This window comes from Dermacentor andersoni, chromosome 4 (genome assembly GCF_023375885.2).
Source record: "Dermacentor andersoni chromosome 4, qqDerAnde1_hic_scaffold, whole genome shotgun sequence".
NCBI lineage: Eukaryota > Metazoa > Arthropoda > Arachnida > Ixodida > Ixodidae > Dermacentor > Dermacentor andersoni.
The window spans coordinates 63,972,884-63,991,281 of NC_092817.1; the positions used below are offsets into that span (position 1 = coordinate 63,972,884).

Here is an 18,398-nt window from a genome sequence, read left to right on the forward strand (position 1 = left end):
CGAATGCATGGCACACGTCTGTTTTGCACCTAGGGCCATCGAGCGGTGACCGCCGAGACCGGGAAGTGTTCAAGCGACCTTAATACTTGGTAGCGCAACGCCATAGCCGGAAAGGCAGCACGGCGTGTCACTGTTCACGGTCAAAAAGCCTATTAATAGCTTCCAGTGGAGGCAATTAATATATTTTGTCGCATTTACATAATTGTCTGTATAAGAAAAAAGAATAGTTCGAAAGAACACCATCCCTACCGGGGTTCGAACCCGGGACCTTTGGATTAGAAGTCCAACGCGCTATCCACTGCGCCACAGGGACATGCGGATGCAGTGCGACTCCGCGCCAGAAACTCGTTGAAGTTGCGACTTCTCGTTTAAAGTGCCATGAAACACTTTTTTGGTTTTGTCACGTAAAACCCCATAAATTAATTTTTAATTTAACTCCTACGGGGACGGTAGAGTATCCGTCTCCAGTGCAAGAGGACCGTGATTCAAATCCCGGTGCCGCGCTATTCTCCACCGGAAAATACAAAAAAAAACCGTGTGTTGAGAAAATTGCACAAACAGGCCTGGAGTGCGGCCTGATTCCGGTGACCAGAACCGGTAACGCACTCTCTCACCAGAGCAGGATTGTCCACCCTGGTGCAGTACTTGGCCACAACCTCCTATATGAATACAACAATCGAACCCCGGCCCTCAGTCCCCAGCAGCCGCGAAGCAACTGACCACGGCGGCGGTCAGATCTGTGACGTTGCAGAGGGTGCTAAGAATACCTGGCTCCGGACAGGCCGCCATTGGAATCTGAACCTGGCAACGTTTAACGTTAGAACGCTATCTAGTGAGGCGAGTCTAGCAGTGTTATTGGAGGAATTAGAGGGTAGTAAATGGGATATAATAGGGCTCAGTGAGGTTAGGAGGACAAAAGAAGCATATACAGTGCTAAAAAGCGGGCACGTACTGTGTTACCGGGGCTTAGCGGAGAGACGAGAACTAGGAGTCGGATTCCTGATTAATAAGGAAATAGCTGGTAACATACAGGAATTCTATAGCATTAACGAGAGGGTGGCATGTCTTGTTGTGAAACTTAATAAGAGGTACAAAATGAAGGTTGTACAGGTCTACGCTCCTACATCTAGTCATGATGACCAGGAAGTCGAAAGCTTTTATGAAGACGTAGAATCGGCGATGGGTAAAGTCAAAACAAAATACACTATACTGATGGGCGACTTCAATGCCAGGGTAGGCAAGAAGCAGGCTGGAGACAAGTCAGTGGGGGAATATGGCATAGGCTCTAGGAATAGCAGAGGAGAATTATTAGTAGAGTTTGCAGAACAGAATTATATGCGGATAATGAATACCTTTTTCCGCAAACGGGTTAGTCGAAAGTGGACGTGGAGGAGCCCGAATGGTGAGACTAGAAATGAAATCGACTTCATACTCTGCGCGAACCCTGGCATCATTCAAGATGTAGACGTGCTCGGCAAGGTACGCTGCAGTGACCACAGGATGGTAAGAACTCGAATTAGCCTAGACTTGAGGAGGGAACGAAAGAAACTGGTACACAAGAAGCCAATCAATGAGTTAGCGGTTAGAGGGAAACTAGAGGAATTCCGGATCAAACTACAGAACAGGTATTCGGCTTTAACTCAGGAAGAGGACCTTAGTGTTGAAGCAATGAACGACAATCTCATGGGCATCATTAAGGAGTGCGCAATAGAAGTCGGTGGTAACGCCGTTAGACAGGAAACCAGTAAGCTATCGCAGGAGACGAAAGATCTGATCAAGAAACGCCAATGTATGAAAGCCTCTAATCCTACAGCTAGAATAGAACTGGCAGAACTTTCTAAGTTAATCAACAAGCGTAAGACAGCGGACATCAGGAACTATAATATGGATAGAATTGAACAGGCTCTCAGGAACGGAGGAAGCCTAAAAACAGTGAAGAAGAAACTAGGAATAGGCAAGAATCAGATGTGTGCGTTAAGAAACAAAGCCGGCAATATCGTTACTAATATGGATGAGATAGTTCAAGTGGCTGAGGAGTTCTATAGAGATTTATACTGTACCAGTGGCACCCACGACGATAGTGGAAGAGAGAATAGCCTAGAGGAATTCGAAATCCCACAGGTAACGCCAGAAGAAGTAAAGAAAGCCTTAGGAGCTATGCAAAGGGGGAAGGCAGCTGGGGAGGATCAGGTAACAGCAGATTTGTTGAAGGATGGTGGTCAGATTGTTCTAGAGAAACTGGCCACCCTGTATACGCAATGCCTCATAACCTCGAGCGTACCGGAATCTTGGAAGAACGCTAACATAATCCTAATCCATAAGAAAGGGGACGCCAAAGACTTGAAAAATTATAGACCGATCAGCTTACTGTCCGTTGCCTACAAAGTATTTACTAAGGTAATCGCAAATAGAATCAGGAACACCTTAGACTTCTGTCAACCAAAGGACCAGGCAGGATTCCGTAAAGGCTACTCAACAATAGACCATATTCACACTATCAATCAAGTGATAGAGAAATGTGCAGAATATAACCAACCCTTATATATAGCTTTCATTGATTACGAGAAAGCGTTTGATTCAGTCGAAACCTCAGCAGTCATGGAGGCATTACGGAATCAGGGTGTAGATGAGCCATATGTAAAAATACTGGAAGATATCTATAGCGGCTCCACAGCCACCGTAGTCCTCCACAAAGAAAGCAACAAAATCCCTATAAAGAAAGGCGTCAGACAGGGAGATACGATATCTCCAATGCTATTCACAGCATGTTTACAGGAGGTATTCAGAGGCCTGGAGTGGGAAGAATTGGGGATAAAAGTTGATGGAGAATACCTTAGCAACTTGCGATTCGCTGATGATATTGCCTTGCTTAGTAACTCAGGAGACCAATTGCAATGCATGCTCACTGACCTGGAGAGGCAAAGCAGAAGGGTGGGTCTGAAAATTAATCTGCAGAAAACTAAAGTATTGTTTAACAGTCTCGGAAGAGAACAGCAGTGTACGATAGGTAGCGAAGCACTGGAAGTGGTAAGGGAATACATCTACTTAGGGCAGGTAGTGACCACGGATCGGGATCATGAGACTGAAATAACCAGAAGAATAAGAATGGGTTGGGGTGCGTTTGGCAGGCATTCTCAAATCATGAACAGTAGGTTGCCACTATCCCTCAAAAGGAAAGTGTTCAACAGCTGTGTGTTACCAGTACTCACATATGGGGCAGAAACCTGGAGGCTTACGAAAAGGGTTCTGCTGAAATTGAGGACGACGCAACGAGCTATGGAAAGAAGAATGATGGGTGTAACGTTAAGGGATAAGAAAAGAGCAGATTGGGTGAGGCAACAAACGCGGGTAAACGACATCTTAGTTGAAATCAAGAAAAAGAAATGGGCATGGGCCGGACATGTAATGAGGAGGGAAGATAACCGATGGTCACTAAGAGTTACGGACTGGATTCCAAGGGAAGGGAAGCGTAGCAGGGGGCGGCAGAAAGTTAGGTGGGCAGATGACATTAAGACGTTTGCAGGGACAACATGGCCACAATTAGTACATGACCGGGGTAGTTGGAGAAGTATGGGAGAGGCCTTTGCCCTGCAGTGGGCGTAACTAGGCTGATGATGATGATGATGATGATGAAACACTTTTTTTTAACACCGTAAAAAACGAAACCATTCCAAATCTGTAGATAATGCTGCCATGAGCACGCGAGGCAATTATCGCGCTGCGTTCAGCAGTTTGCCTACAACACTTCATAGCGAATCGCTTGCTCTCTCCGACTACTTTCGAAGCCCCGTATCCTCACATTTATTCTACCTTATGCGATGTCAGCGAACAGGCTACAGCGGGCACGACGACTCGTGCATGTCAGCCATAAGACGGTAGTTTGCGGCATCAATATTTAGTGAACTCGGGAGCAAAATCTCAAGAAAAGATGAGCACCGAGATCTAGAAAACGGATACGCGGCTGTTAACACGTTCCGCCTCTCCTACGACCGCCCACTTCTCGCTCCCGGCGCCTGTCTCAGACGCAAACGTCAAAAAAGTTGCAGCAACCACACCATGGGAAAATGATAAAAAGAAAGAAAGAGGGAATTGTGTAATATGAGGCCTAGGGCACTCGTGTCGGCACCACGCGAGCTGAGAGGATCCGATGCCTGGAGGGTAATGCCGAAAGTAAACAAAGCACTCTTTAGATATCCGTTCATTCTAGCTCTTTTCCAGACCCTTCTCGGAAATATATATATTTTTTCAGACGCACCGCACCACTACAATGCTTTGTTGGTATTGCAGGAAACACTGAAAACGACAAAATGACTACAGATGCACACCATTCCACTCCTCCCACGCTAACTCAGTTCCCGAGGGCTTATGCTGACATTAAAAAAAAAGGAGTTGGGCAAGTTTATAACACAAGTTCATCGATTTGATGCCAAATCTATCAACAGTCTTCTGCACAAAGTTAGTCCCCATCTACATTTTCTGATCACTGTTAGTGCTGACCGTAACCTAGACTTTCCCATTCATCGTATCAGGTTAGAAGTGTCGTGTACAGGTAGCGTTTTGTACCGTATGCGTCATACAACCATGCCTTGTTGCTCCTGAGGCCATTTATCGAAGAACGTAGAACACGTTCTAATAAGCCACCCTACGTTTGGTCAGCAAATATGTGCTTCGAAGACAATAATGATGACCTTTGATGATCATCCATTCAGCACAGAGAAGTTGCATGTTCCATGGGACAACCCATCATTACAACGAACAGCTGTGAAAGCTTTCAGAACCTTCTTTACTGAGAATGGCATAATAACTTTGTATTAACACTTGATATGTCTTTGTATGCTTATTTATATGTTTTGCATTACTCGATTTAATTTGTTCATTTATTTGTGATCAATTGCTGAAAGAGCACGCTGTGTCGTTCTGTCGCTGTTATTTTTTCTAATTTGAGTGTTTAAGCATTTTTGCGAAAAGTGCTTTATTTCCGGAACGCTTCTACCACATCATCTCAAGTTATTGTTCTTTCACTGTCGCACACTTGATTTCTTGTGGAGAAGTGGGCGAGCCAATTGTTGCCAACAATTTCAATATCATACAAACAAATGAGTCACTCAGAGGCATTATCATGTTTCTATAAAAGGTATTTTAGCGGGTAGCGGGTGGTAGCGGGTGTACGTATTTATGCGCGGTAGAGCCGACAGTTTGTATTAAATCTTGCGTCTGTAAATGTTGTTCTACTTGGTTAGAGGTGAACTGGTATTCGAAGTTTTGAATGCGGATCCAATATTACACACTAACTATTCGTATCCAAAAGTGCACAATTCTGTGTTTCAAATAGTTGAATCTAACGAATATTGAGCCACAACCGACTGTTAAAATATGATTATACAGTCGGTCTGTTAAACAACCTATCGAAAATAATTGGAAGTGACACAAGGACAAAATGTTTTGAAACACTGGCAAAATAAATGGGTGATGCCAGCTTTGCTTATGGTTTCACTTCAGAAACCCACATGACAAGCTGTGGCTTTTTGGTTTTTGTCAGTCATATAGTGTTTTCGGTAGTCTAGTCATGCAACAAATATCTTTTACGCCACTACCAGCGACGTTTTCCTTGCAAGGGCCCTCTTACGTGTGCCTACAGCATGCAAGTCCTTCAGTGTTCTCTTACAACATCTGATTTGAATTCGGGAACCATTTACTCAGCGTTTTTTTTTGGAAAGCTAGCCCCTCAGCAGCAATTCATTCTTGAAAACATTGTTGGTAACCAGGCTTCTCAGTTGCTTAGGGGCTATTCGTGGTGGTTTTTACTGACAATTGACGATGTTGTGTTTAAAGCTAATCCGTCCTCTTTGACAAATAGCTATCTTTTTTTGTGCTACAATCAGTACAGGCGTGGCACCTAATCATTCGGTAATCGACACTTGTTATTCCCATTCAATCTGTGTTAAAAAAGCTCGAGGCCACGAAACCACTTTTTATGAGTTGTGAATGCGAGAGGATCAATGTCCAATTCAACGCCGCTGAGCGGTACTTCGAGTTATGAACTCCTGGTGGGCAAGCAACCGCGTGCAGACGCTCGCTCAACGCCTCCCAGATATCGCAAAGCCGGTGCACTTCGATCCGTGACGTCATGCTATCTTTCCCGACCACCATAGAATTTAATGGGGACGCTCCCGAGTAAGCCGCTTTCGTTAACGCTTTCGTCACTACGTGCATCGCAATGGAAAGTCTCCAGCCAAGCAGCATGGTTTCACAAAGCAGACTCCACATTCCTGCTATTTAAGAGGTGCTGGTTTAGCCGGATGGGTAAGCTACTCGGCTTCTGAGCGTGAGATCGTAGGTTCGAAACTCACTACCGCCAACGTTTTTGCTTTCTTTTGTAGGAAACAAGTCTGTGCATAGGCGACCTAGAAATCTACGACGCTCTTTACCAGGCCGAAAAGGCTTAAAACCTTCGACAGCTTCTGTGGGCAAGGCCTGATACCATGCTTGTCCACAAGGTGGACCAGCAGCAATATCTGCCGCTCACCGAAGTGGCATTTTTTAGTGTTTGCTACTAGGCCGGCATGTTCGATGCAGTGCGAGACAACTTCCATGCGTCAGTTGTGTTCTTCAAAGTGCTTCCAACGATGACAACGTCGTCTTGGCAACACATGCAAATAACCCATTTGAGGCTCGAAAAATGATCTCCATAAATCCTTACAAAATCGCAGACGCATTGCACGGCCCACAGGGCATGAAGTTGAACTCAAAAAGGCCGTCCAGGGTTATAAATGCCGTTTTTTTGTCCGCCGGGTGCACTGGTATTTGCTATTACCCCGATCGCAGATCAACAGAAGAAAAATAGTTCGCCGAATGAAGGCAGTTCAATGCGTCATCTATGCTTCGAAGAGGAGGAGGAGGAGGAGGAGGAGGAAAAAAGTTGATTCTGGTCCTGTACAAGGTGTTGCCACCTGCCTGGCTAGTCCCTCATTGGAACCGGGAGGTCAAGCCTCCAAGCCCTATCACGGGCGTACTGGACAGCCAGGAGTTGAGGGATATGATCGTGGGATCTAATCATTCCTAAAAACCGTTTCCGAAAAATGCCAGGGCCGAGTGACCCACACTCCCAAAGCATATGGTCAAGCATGCATATCTCCTTTTTTCATGCTTTGCATATAATATTCATGTCTGCAATCTCATATCATTCCTTCATTTGGGCAGGTGAATAATCAGACTGTGTTTGTAATTGCCTAAGTGTAACTGCTTGTGCTCTGTTTAGCCTATAGTGAGGGGATGCATACTCCCTTCTTCCCATGTGATAATGTTTTGTAATTTCATTGTATGTAATGAGCGTATCTCTCTGTAGGTTCTCCAATACAGCAGAATCAAAACCATATGTAAAAGCGGCCTGGTCTGTAAGTTCAAGGACGACGGCTCAATAGAAGACTCAGATGCGAGGTCGCACTTCTCAACAAGGAAATTGAAGCACACTGCCATGTTCTAACTCAACAGCAATTGACAGAGCTCTGTAACTCTCTGGACGGGCAACTCCACCACCCCCGCTCGTGGAAAAGCCTCAAACATTAGCTTGATAGCACCTACACTCGCTCATATAAACAAGATTGCCTCACCAAGCTTTTATTCCAAGTATGCAAGACCCATGGCCAGGACGATGTTAAATATACCTTATGTCAAAAGTACATTACATCTGGGCCCACTCAACCTCACGGGCCAAACACGGGGACTTCCAACCCTGTCCTTGATAAAGATTTCAGCGTGGCAGAGATTCATGCTGCTCTGTACAATCTCAACTGCCATTCAGAGCCAGGCCCAGATGGTGTTACGAATAAAACACTAATAAATCTAGATGAACCTTTCGGTAAAACAACTCACCGAATACATCAAGAACTGCTGGCGCCAAGGATCCATTCATACGACATGGAAGACGGCCAAAATAATTCTCATCCCCAAACCTGGTAAGCCATCTAGCCACGCCAATCTCCGACCCATCTCGCTAACTTCATGTGTAGGCAAAGTAATGGAGCACGTGCTCCTAACCCGTGTAAATACTCACCTCGAAGGCACATCTGTTTACCCCCACTCGAGAATTGGCTTTAGAGAGTATCTTTCCACCCAAGACGCTATGATTCAACTTCAGCATCAAATCCTAGATGGCAAATCCCGTCACACAAAGCCGATCTTGGGCCTCGACCTCCAGCACGCCTTTGTTAACATCAGGCACTCCACCATCCTCGAACGCATCTCCTTGCTCAACTTTGGAGAACGCACTTACAGCTATGTAAGATAGTTTCTATCCAATCGGAAGGCCTTCCTCTCGGTCGGAAACATTCGATCGGAGAAACTCTTCTTCGGCAGCACGGGCACACCGCAAGACTCTGTCATTTCCCCAATACTGTTTAGTCTGGTTAGGCTCGGATTAGCATAAGAACTACAAAAACTCGACGGCATTGAACACACCATATACACCGACGACATTACAATCTGGGCTGCAAAGAGCAGTGGCGGCAAAATTGAAACTGCCTTACAAGACGCCATTGACGTCATAGAAAATTATCTTCAAGGCATGGGACTCCGCTGTTCCCCTGAAACGTCGGAGCTTCTCCTATACCGACCCACACTCCATGGACGCCCCCCCACGGGGCTCCACGAATAAACGCCAATACGAGGAAATCGAACTCCACCTGAGGGATGGCAGACCCATACCCGTGATCCCAAGCGTCCGCGTTCTTGGTATGACCATAGAAGCCAATAAGATCAACTCTGCGGCTATCCCCAATATCCTTCGACAGACCGCTAATACATCCAGACTGCTGAAACAAGTGACCAACCGACGACGTGGTAGGACGGAAGAAAGCCTCATCCACCTTGTCCAATCTTTTCTCATTTGTCACATTACCTACGTTGCGCCCTTTCTCGACTGGTACAAAGCTGGAAATACTAAATGGGACATCAACATCAGAGGAGCCTATAAGCAGGCCTTAGGACTACCCAACCACATCAGTACGGTACTTCTACTACAATTAGGTATCCATAACACCCTAGGCGAGTTAATCGAAGCGCAACGTCGATCCCAGCTCGAGCGGCTTAACCTCACGGAAACGGGCCTCAGCATTCTAACCAAGTTTGATACCACCTACCACCGCCAACATAGAGACAAACACCCAATACCACGCAACATTCAGCAATGGATGCACGCCGACCCCATTCCTCAAAACATTCACCCAGACCACAACAAAGAACGTAGAAAGGCACGAGCTACCTCCCTGATCAAAGATTATGTCAAAACCGCGAGCATCACCTTAGTCGACGCCGCTGAATACCAAGATGGACGTCGCTTTGCGGCGGTTACCACAGCAGGCGACTTGGTCCGACGTGTTGCCGGCATCGTTACCCAAAATGCCGCGACAGTCGAGGAAGTGGCCATCCCTCTTGCTACTTTTGACCCTGCCTGTCACACCATACTGAGCGATTCTCGCACAGCAATGAACCACATCAAGGGTCGTATTTCTCAACAATCACTCCGTATCTCACAACAAGCCCCACATTAGTCTGAAAATCAAATCACCCTCGTCTGGATCCCAGCACACGCCGACGATGTCAACCTGCACTTCACCAACCTCAACGAGGTTTCACACTCCGTAGCACGAGGACTAGTCAATCGTGCCGGAGACGGTGCAGGTGCGCCCGCAGGACGCGACCGCCCTACAAGGTACAGCGACCTTGTGAAGTCATTTTACCTCGAAAGAAGAACCTTCCCCACCCCTCACCACAAGTTAAACAGAGCACAGGGAACATCCCTTCGCCTGTTACAGACCAATACATATCCCTCCCTCACACGCTATCACATCATATACCCTGACGTCTACCCAAGCCACACGTGCAACATCTGTAAAACTCAATCAGCAACACTCCCCCACATACCATGGGAGTGCGAACGCCAATACCCATACCTTAATCCCGTGACCCTCTCGTCGAGATGGCATGCCGCCGTGCGCAGCTCGCATATCGACGACCAACTCTGGGCTACCCAGCAGGCCTACGAAGCGGTGAAGAGACAAGACCTCGACATCCCATAGTGAGAGGCCTAGGCCTAGTCGACTAAACTGCTGGTTCTCATTAACGTTCTCTCTCTCTCTCTCTTATGCCGTTAACGATGTCTAAACTGTTTGCGCAAAGCGCAATTAAAGGTTGCACTATCAAAGTAGCTGACTAGCTATCACAATAAATGCAGTGAAATAAGTTCTACAACATTCTTCTTTGATGAGTCCTAAAGTTCCCCGCCTTATCGATTGACATTTACGTCGCTGCCATAGTAAAAGATAGGTTAATGTATATTTTATTCCTTTACTAAAGAGATCATAGGGGAAACTGATAGGGTATATTTTTGTAGTAATATGCTTGGTGTGCAAATAATGATGCCACATGCCTGGCAAAGGTGGGAGGGCTTGGCTGATTAGAAAGAATCTGTGGTATTTCTGTCTGTAAACTACATGCCAGACCTATTTAAGTAATAGTTGCCAACAGTCCACGAAAGTAGTTGAAAGCGGGGAAGCTCCGTCCGAGTACTTGCTACTAGTGCAGAGCGGTTAAGTATAGAATTTATGCTTGCTCGCCACGAGCACTCCACACAAATGAGGATACGAGCTTAACCATACAAAGCTAGTCGGTCAGGATGGTTAAGTTTGAAAGCCTAATGGCAACCATTACGAGTAAGAGCACAGCAGTAATTGCCTTGCACTCTCGTCCTGGCTTTACTGTAATTTTTTGCTTGCCAAATAATGTTTTATCAAAGGTGTTGTTTCTATGTACTCCATGAGTCGGGTATGTTTGGAAGCTCCGGCAAATAATAATAGTGCTGACGAACACGTCGTACTTCCGCCATTATGAAGCTCGCAGTTTGTGTACTCAGGCGTCATTTACATGTTTTACAACACTTGTTTTGGGGAACTGAGGCACAGGCCAAGAACAAACAATAAGAAACGGTATTGTTTTTTCTTCAACGATCGTTAAAGAACAGCTGTAGTAACGCCTGCTGTAAGCATGCCGGCCATGTTCATCAGTCTTATAGATGTAACGTGAAACGTAAATACACGGGCTTGTAGGTTTTTTGACATGTTTAGCACTGAACAGGAGGGGGGGGGGGGGGGGGGTACAACTTCAGATTAAGTTAAGGTGATACTTGTTTGTTAGCTGTATTTACGAAGTGTATTTATTAACTGTTCGCTGTCTATAAGTATGGCACCGACTACTGTTCCCTTCCATAAAACTTGTGCTGGAAAAAATGGTCATAAAACAAGCAACCATTAGAACTGAAGTTGCGCTGCAGGGATGGTTGTTGTGGTGATGGTGGTTCGTACTGACCCGTGTACTGGTTAATCTTTCTCAGGCTGACCGGTTTTCACCGTCTAACGAATGTTATCGCTCAGCGCAGGACGCGCCCCCATGTATCGGATGTTTCTGGAATGTTATCGACGGCTCTGTCCGCTGTCTGTTGTCACCGAACCTTGTGTAATCTGACTGTGCGCGACGCGAATTGTGTAGTACTTTCTGGAAGACACGCAGGTATCAGCGATTAGTCTGGAACATGCGATGACTCGTTTATATGTAAAAGCCAACGCGCCTCACCCGCAGATCAGATTTTCGACGATCGCCGACTGCATTCACCGCTATCGTTGTGCTTTGAGTGTAGGCTCTTTCTCTAGGCAAAGATTCGCCCAATAAAGGGTTAGTTTCGTCGATCACAGTTCTGCTACTGTGTTTGACTTTCACTAGTGCGTGACAATATACTACTACTACTACTACTGCTATTACTACTACTACTGCAACAATCAATCAATCAATCAATCAATCAATCAATCAATCAATCAATCAATCAATCAATCAATCAATCAAAAATTCATTTGCCGTGCTCAGGAACAACGCTGTGGTATGAGTGCTGGTGCACAGAGAAACAAAAACAAGAACGTAGAAATGTAAACCAAGAGCAGCACAAGTGGTGGGATAAACATTGTGTAAATACCACCTATTGGTGGGGATTCCTTAACGTCATGCAAAGCATTTTGCAGGCACCGGGCCACTTTGCAGGTAGCAAGGCTGAATAAACGCTGCGTCGCACTTAGATGTATGTACTGCGCATGACCCGCTTCGACATACCTTTGTATACATACCCCTGCTTTTTCTTCTCATAAAGCTGTTCATTGCCTGACCTTAACTAGCGCAGACAGCATTGTTTGGTGTTCGACAGACTGTTACCAGGTAAACCAAGGTGCTTTTGTAAATTGAGTAGCGGTATGTGCAGGGTCGGGAGCGTGTACATGCGTGTGACGACAGCAGCACAACGACGGATGCGTAGAAGCCTATCGTATGGCATGATTTCTACGCCACATGAGCGACGGGCGTTGACGAGCTTACAATATTTGAGTTCTACATGGGTAGTAGACGACCGTAAGTGAGAGAAACGTGCATTGGGACACCGACAGCTGCTACATGTTATGCAATCTTACGTACCTGTGGCTATGCCATGTGCTGGACGTTAAAGACTATGGCATCTTGTACTTGGGTGATCATGAAATCGGTAGAACGTGGTACAGTTTCTACGTAGTGTAAACTGCTACGATAAGGATACTGGAGAATCGGGGAGGTGCTGGAGATAGTTCAGTCTTACACGGAGCCCAGGCGCGTACCCAGGGGGCTAGGGGGGGGCACCCCCCCCCCCTCCCGAAATTATTCGGCATAGCCTCCACCTCCCCGCTTACGCCACCACTCCTCACACACGTTCCTAAATCGCCGCCGAATCAATCTTGAGACTTGACAGCTGTTATGCGGCGGTCAACATTTCGTTGCCTTTTTCCCTCCTTTTGGATGGCGATAGTTATCGGCATCTCCTGGAGTATGAAGGCCAGTTGTCACGCCGATTCGGTGCCCGAGCGATTAACTCGAGAGGCTTTCAGTTGTCACCATATATTCAACGGTTACGCGCCTCGCTGTTGCTTATTTATTTCCGCCTTCTTCATTTAGGCTGATCCAGGGACCAGGAAACAGATTCGGTTCGTAGTCAGCTGGTCTATGGGCTTGTCGAACGAGTTTCGGCCGGAGGAAACGTTAGTTGCATTTAACTTTTCCTTTTGTTTCATTATGTCCCTGAGTGACGGCTCGCCGCGACGCTGGCAGATCCTCGGAATCATATACCGCCGATATGTGTCAGATACCGTGGAAAATAAAATAATGCAAGACATCGTGCATCATGAAACCCTGCAATAACCGTTAAGCCCATAAGCAATATGTCTGTTACTCATTACCTCGTCTGGTTTTACCCTAGTTATAGAGCAATTTTCGTGCGAAATTGGCAAATGGAAACAAGAGCCCAAGGAGTTTAGAAATTAAACGATCTACTAAGGGAGAGAACAAGAGGCAACAGCCAGACAGGAAGGAAAAGCGAAAACTAACAAATTTTACTGTTGTTTGTGAAAATATTTATGGATCAGCATCTTTTTATTTGAAAAGGAAATAGAGAAAACGCCGCCGAAAATGAAAAATAATTCCGTGTATTTTGAATGATGCTTCTGCAGTTACCAGTAGAGCCGCCTGGTGTAGCCACCTCTCTGCTGTGCTTATGCGGGTGTACGTCTAGAACCGCAGCGTGCTGTGCTCTACTCGGTTGTACGGGACCGGCAGCCACGCATCGTAACGCGACTTCCAAAATAACAATACGAGTCGGTTTTGGCATTTGGCAGACCAACAAACGAGGGTTCCAAAAGAACTTGTGATTGTTCCGCTAATATATATTTCTCTATGAATCTTTCAGAGGTCATTCAAAAAACGCTACTAGAAATCTTTACGCTTTCGCTTGGTTACTTGTTCTTGGCAGTGTTCCTCCTGCGCTTCCTTCCTCCACGAGTCCAATTGATGTGGTTACTTATTTTCCAAGTACAGGAGAGGTGTATCTTACAGGCGCACTTGTCAGATACACCTTATTTCATTACCATTTTGCGGGTTTACGCGTCTTTATGGCTAATGCGGGGCACTATTCACATTTGTACTAGTAAAGAACTCACCCTCATTTGCATAGAAAAGTTACCTGCGGTTAAGCCCCTCCCCCCCCCCCCCCAAAAAAAAAAATATTGGGGGTACGTGCCTGACGGAGCCTCAAAGCGCGAGCTGTCACAAGAAAAGGAGACGACAAAGTGGCACGGCGCGCACTCGCCAAGTGTTGTACAAAAAAAAAAAAAAAAAGGTGTGACTTCGATATAATGGTTAAGCGGGATGTACATGCACGAAAACCTCACCGGCGCGCAGCACCGGCCACCGCTTGCGAACTGCCGCTGAATGGCCGACGGGGACACATGGGAGCGACGAAAGCATCAGCGCGCCGGCGGCGCAGGATCTGTGAAGCTCCGCCTATTTTCAATGTTACTAGACTGTTCTTCTTTGGAATCCGCGGGAAGAAATATAAACATATGGGCAATTCACGTTCTTTTAACGTGTGGCACCACCGTCTTTCATTATAAATAAAGCCCCTGTGCATTCTGGTGTGCCATAATCGTTGTAATAAAGGAGTTTCAAAAGCTGTTTAACTTAAGCGCAAACTTTGTTATGACGCTGGCAACATGTTTCTGCAGTAGGTTTTGGTGTTTTTTTTTTTTTTTTTTTTTTTACTGAGGTGCGCCGCTGAGTTAGCTATAACGTCATCGTAAACTTGCGCTCTCCCCGCTCTCATTGGCTGCGGCCACTCGCCGGTGCGGGGCTTCTCATGCGGTATGCCGGTCATACCTTCTTCACTGGATGCAGGTGGCGGCCGCTGGTCTGCCATTGCCACCGCTTCCGCACCGGCGCGACGTTGCGAACTTCACAGAGCTCTCCGCTCATGTGTCGCTGTCTTTAGAGCACACAGCTGCGGTGCTCGACGACAGTGGTTCGATTCCACCATAAGGGATAAGTTGGCTTAATGCGAGATCCTTACATGGCTCATTGTGCAACTCCATCGTTATCACAAGCCGTGGCAGAAAAATTGCACACAAATTACGTCATCTTCAGCTAACTAAAGAAGAGTGACCACGATGAAGATTCGATCGGTGAAGGGTCGAGGGTGATAACCACCGCTGCACAACACCACGGTGCCGTTCGGGTGAAGTACTTTCGTAGCTTGGCAAAGTGGCGTCGTCGTGCTTAAAAGTCGGGTCATCGAGAAAAAACCCTCAACGCGATGTGCGTGAAACGCTACTTCAATGAGGACTTCTCAAATAAAGACACAGCTGAGAGATTACAATATGGCCTGTTTGTCGCCTTGCGTTGTTGCGACCTCATAAACCGCAACATAAACACTCGGAAACATAAGGAAGCAGCATTAAGCTCAGTCATATTTCGCCGCAGCATTAAACTAAACGATACAACTCAGCGACGCACTCAGGGACAAGTAATACTCTAGCATTTACACATCATAAGAATTTCTTAGGTGCCCGCATAGTTTTTATTCTTCTTTATAAAGCCAGGTGAGGCAGGAACCTACCTAGTTGCCTACGTATCTGCCACCAAGTGCTCCAAGTGAGGCAAAGAATACTACACAATAAAACTAAAACAGCTGCATAATAAAGAACAATAAAGCAATAACTCGCAATTGCGGAACGGAGCACACATACCGAAGGAGAGAGAAACTTTGCAAAGACAGGAGAGGAGTGCAACTAGAAAGACGAGCGAAGAGAAAGTGCTAAGCTCGGAACAGAATAAAGACAACAGTTTTTGAAGACATCAATATGGAGAAAATGATGGTTATCCATGGAGACTGCATTCTGTGGAGAGACTAATGTCGGCCGAAGGAGGCAGGAACACGGCGAGGTCTTTCTTTTGAGGTAGTATTCTGCAGAACCCGCTCATTCACAGAAGCTAGTAGATGCGAACGTACAAAATTTTCAGTAATGATTTCCTAAAAAAAAGTGGTCTGCGATACGGCTACATCTGCAACTAAGTGACGTAAGTGTAGGATAATTATTTAATGTATAAAAGATGTTGGTTAGTGAGGTCAGAAAACGATGTTTACATACACTCATGAACTTTTTTCTGTCTAAGCTAAATTAGTATGCTAGTATTCATGCTGCCATTCCATACCACTTAGGTGTATTCACGTAGTGGGATCCCACTACGTGATATATATGCTGTGATATATATGCATCGATGCATATGGATGAGAACAGTTTGAGGAAGAAAAATGGGGCACGGAAATCTTCTTTAAGTCTGCAGACGGGAACGAGCGTGCGTGTGCAGGCGTCGTAATGTAACCCTTACGAAAATGAGTTTAGACTGTCTATTGAAACTGTATAGACTTTTACAGACGACCTTGCCTTTCTATAGATTTGACCTTTTGTTCATACAAAGTCTATGGACTGTCTATAAAAAAGTGTCGATAAGGTTTCTATTTCTTTTTCTCTACACATATTCTATAGACGGTCTAAAGAAAAAAGTCGATAAGATGTTTGTTTCTTTTTGTCTATGTCCCCTCTATAGACTACCTATAGACGAAAGTCGATACAGTCTCTATTTACTCTTGTCCATTCTTTCTTTATAGACAGTCTATAAAGAGAGTCGATAAAGTTTATATTTCTTTTTGTCTCCTCGCATTCTATAGACGGTCTATAGAAAAAATTCGATAAGGTGTTTCTTTCTTTTTCTCTGTACTTACCCTCTAAAGACTACATATAGACAAAAGTCGATACAGTCTCTATTTATTGTTGGTTATTCTTGGTCTTTAGGCGGTCTATAGACGAGAGTCGATAAGGCGCTGATTATTTTTGTCTAGTTCCCCCCCCCCCCCCAGCTTACATACTGCCTATAAACAAAAGTTGATAAGGTTTCTATTTCTTTTTGTCTACTCCCATTCTATAGTCGTTCTATAGAAAAAAGTCGATATGATTCTTGTTTCTTTTTGTCTACCTCCGCCCTACAGAATACCTGTAGACAAAGTTCGATGCAGTCTCCATTTATCCTTATCGATTCCTTGTCTAAAGACTGTCCATAGACGAGAAGAGAGATTATTTCGATTATTTTTGTCTACTCGCGGTTTATAAATTGGCTTTAGACGAAAGTTGATAAAGTGTACATGTCTATTTCCAGCCTACGTATTTCCTCGCACACGCTATATATATATTGCAGCGCGAGCGGCCGCTCGAGGCACATTGAGTGTATTCACGTTCTTCTTTCCCGCTCGGAAAAACACTTTTATGGAGCACGTGTTGAGCAACAGAAAGCTGTATCGGGAGTTTCTCATGTTGCTCTACAGTCCTTAATTGAGACTTTTCATCTAATTATAATAACTGAGAAGTTGATTAATCAAGACTGGTTATCTAATCAGGGGGAATGCAAAAGAAATAATCTGAGTATCTCCAAGCGACCGCAAACCACATCACCTTGGGTCTCTCCAGCTACGGAGCATTTGCACATATTAAAGTTTGGCTCAAATTAAGTCACCTACTATGTATACTTCTTTGCAATTCGATTTATTCACCACGCTTTCCTATATCACCACCGATGAAGCCCATATAGTGGAACGTCACCAAAGATCATGTTGAGCGAAGAGCCCGTATACCGGTTGTGGTAAGGCGTGAGATGAACTAGAAAACAGCCGATACTGTAAAAGACCTATTGCTTCAGGTTTACATGCCGTCTATAGATTGACTATAGAGCAAAGTTGTTAATATCAGCCCAACCAATGTACGTTGGAACCAAGCGCAGGTCGCGGTGGACAATACGGAGCTGCGTTTGATATAAGCCACTGAAGTTGTATACAGCTGAGATTGCTGTAGAGCCTATTTGAAGACTTTAGTATACACATAGTGTATACCTCCGCATTTGTTGACCACATGATATGAGCTACGTAGTCGCTGTCGGCAATCCAAAGACAGTCTTTGCAGTTGTCATTGCATAACTTTTGAGGCAGTAGAATAAAGAAAGCAACACTCCGATCCAATTGTGATAATAGATGTTATGAACACCAACTTTAGCTACAAGGCAATTCCAAACAGGCATCAAGCTAACAGCACAGAGACTCGTAATGTTTGCAGCGGACAACGGTGACTTTGTGAGTGGGCGATTAAGCGATGTCACGCATGTGTTGTGCGCGTTGTGTGTCGTCCGATTCTCAGATACTTTTCACGCTGTCCTCAAATCTCGGCTGCATCACTAACATCGGGTGGTTGTTCGTTGACTGATATCCTGCACTGTAAACTCATTAAAGTTTGTCATTCACTTACAATATGTGCCATATTCTCTGAGCCCACCCAGTATTTCGCAGGCGGCATGCCTTCGCGGCCACGCATATGCATACGTCATTGCTGTACTGATTGCTTTGACCTATCGTCGGAACAGAAAATCTGCACTAACGTATGTGCGATTAGGGATCTAAAGGACAC

The 18,398-nt window shown here is 45.4% G+C and overlaps 1 non-coding gene across 1 annotated transcript; it reads right to left on the reverse strand.

Moving 5' to 3' along the window:
* Nucleotides 1-240: 240 nt before the first annotated feature.
* TRNAR-UCU (transfer RNA arginine (anticodon UCU)) lies at nucleotides 241-313 on the reverse strand. The gene has a single exon. It is a non-coding gene; the product is annotated as a tRNA-Arg (tRNA).
* Nucleotides 314-18,398: the final 18,085 nt, after the last annotated feature.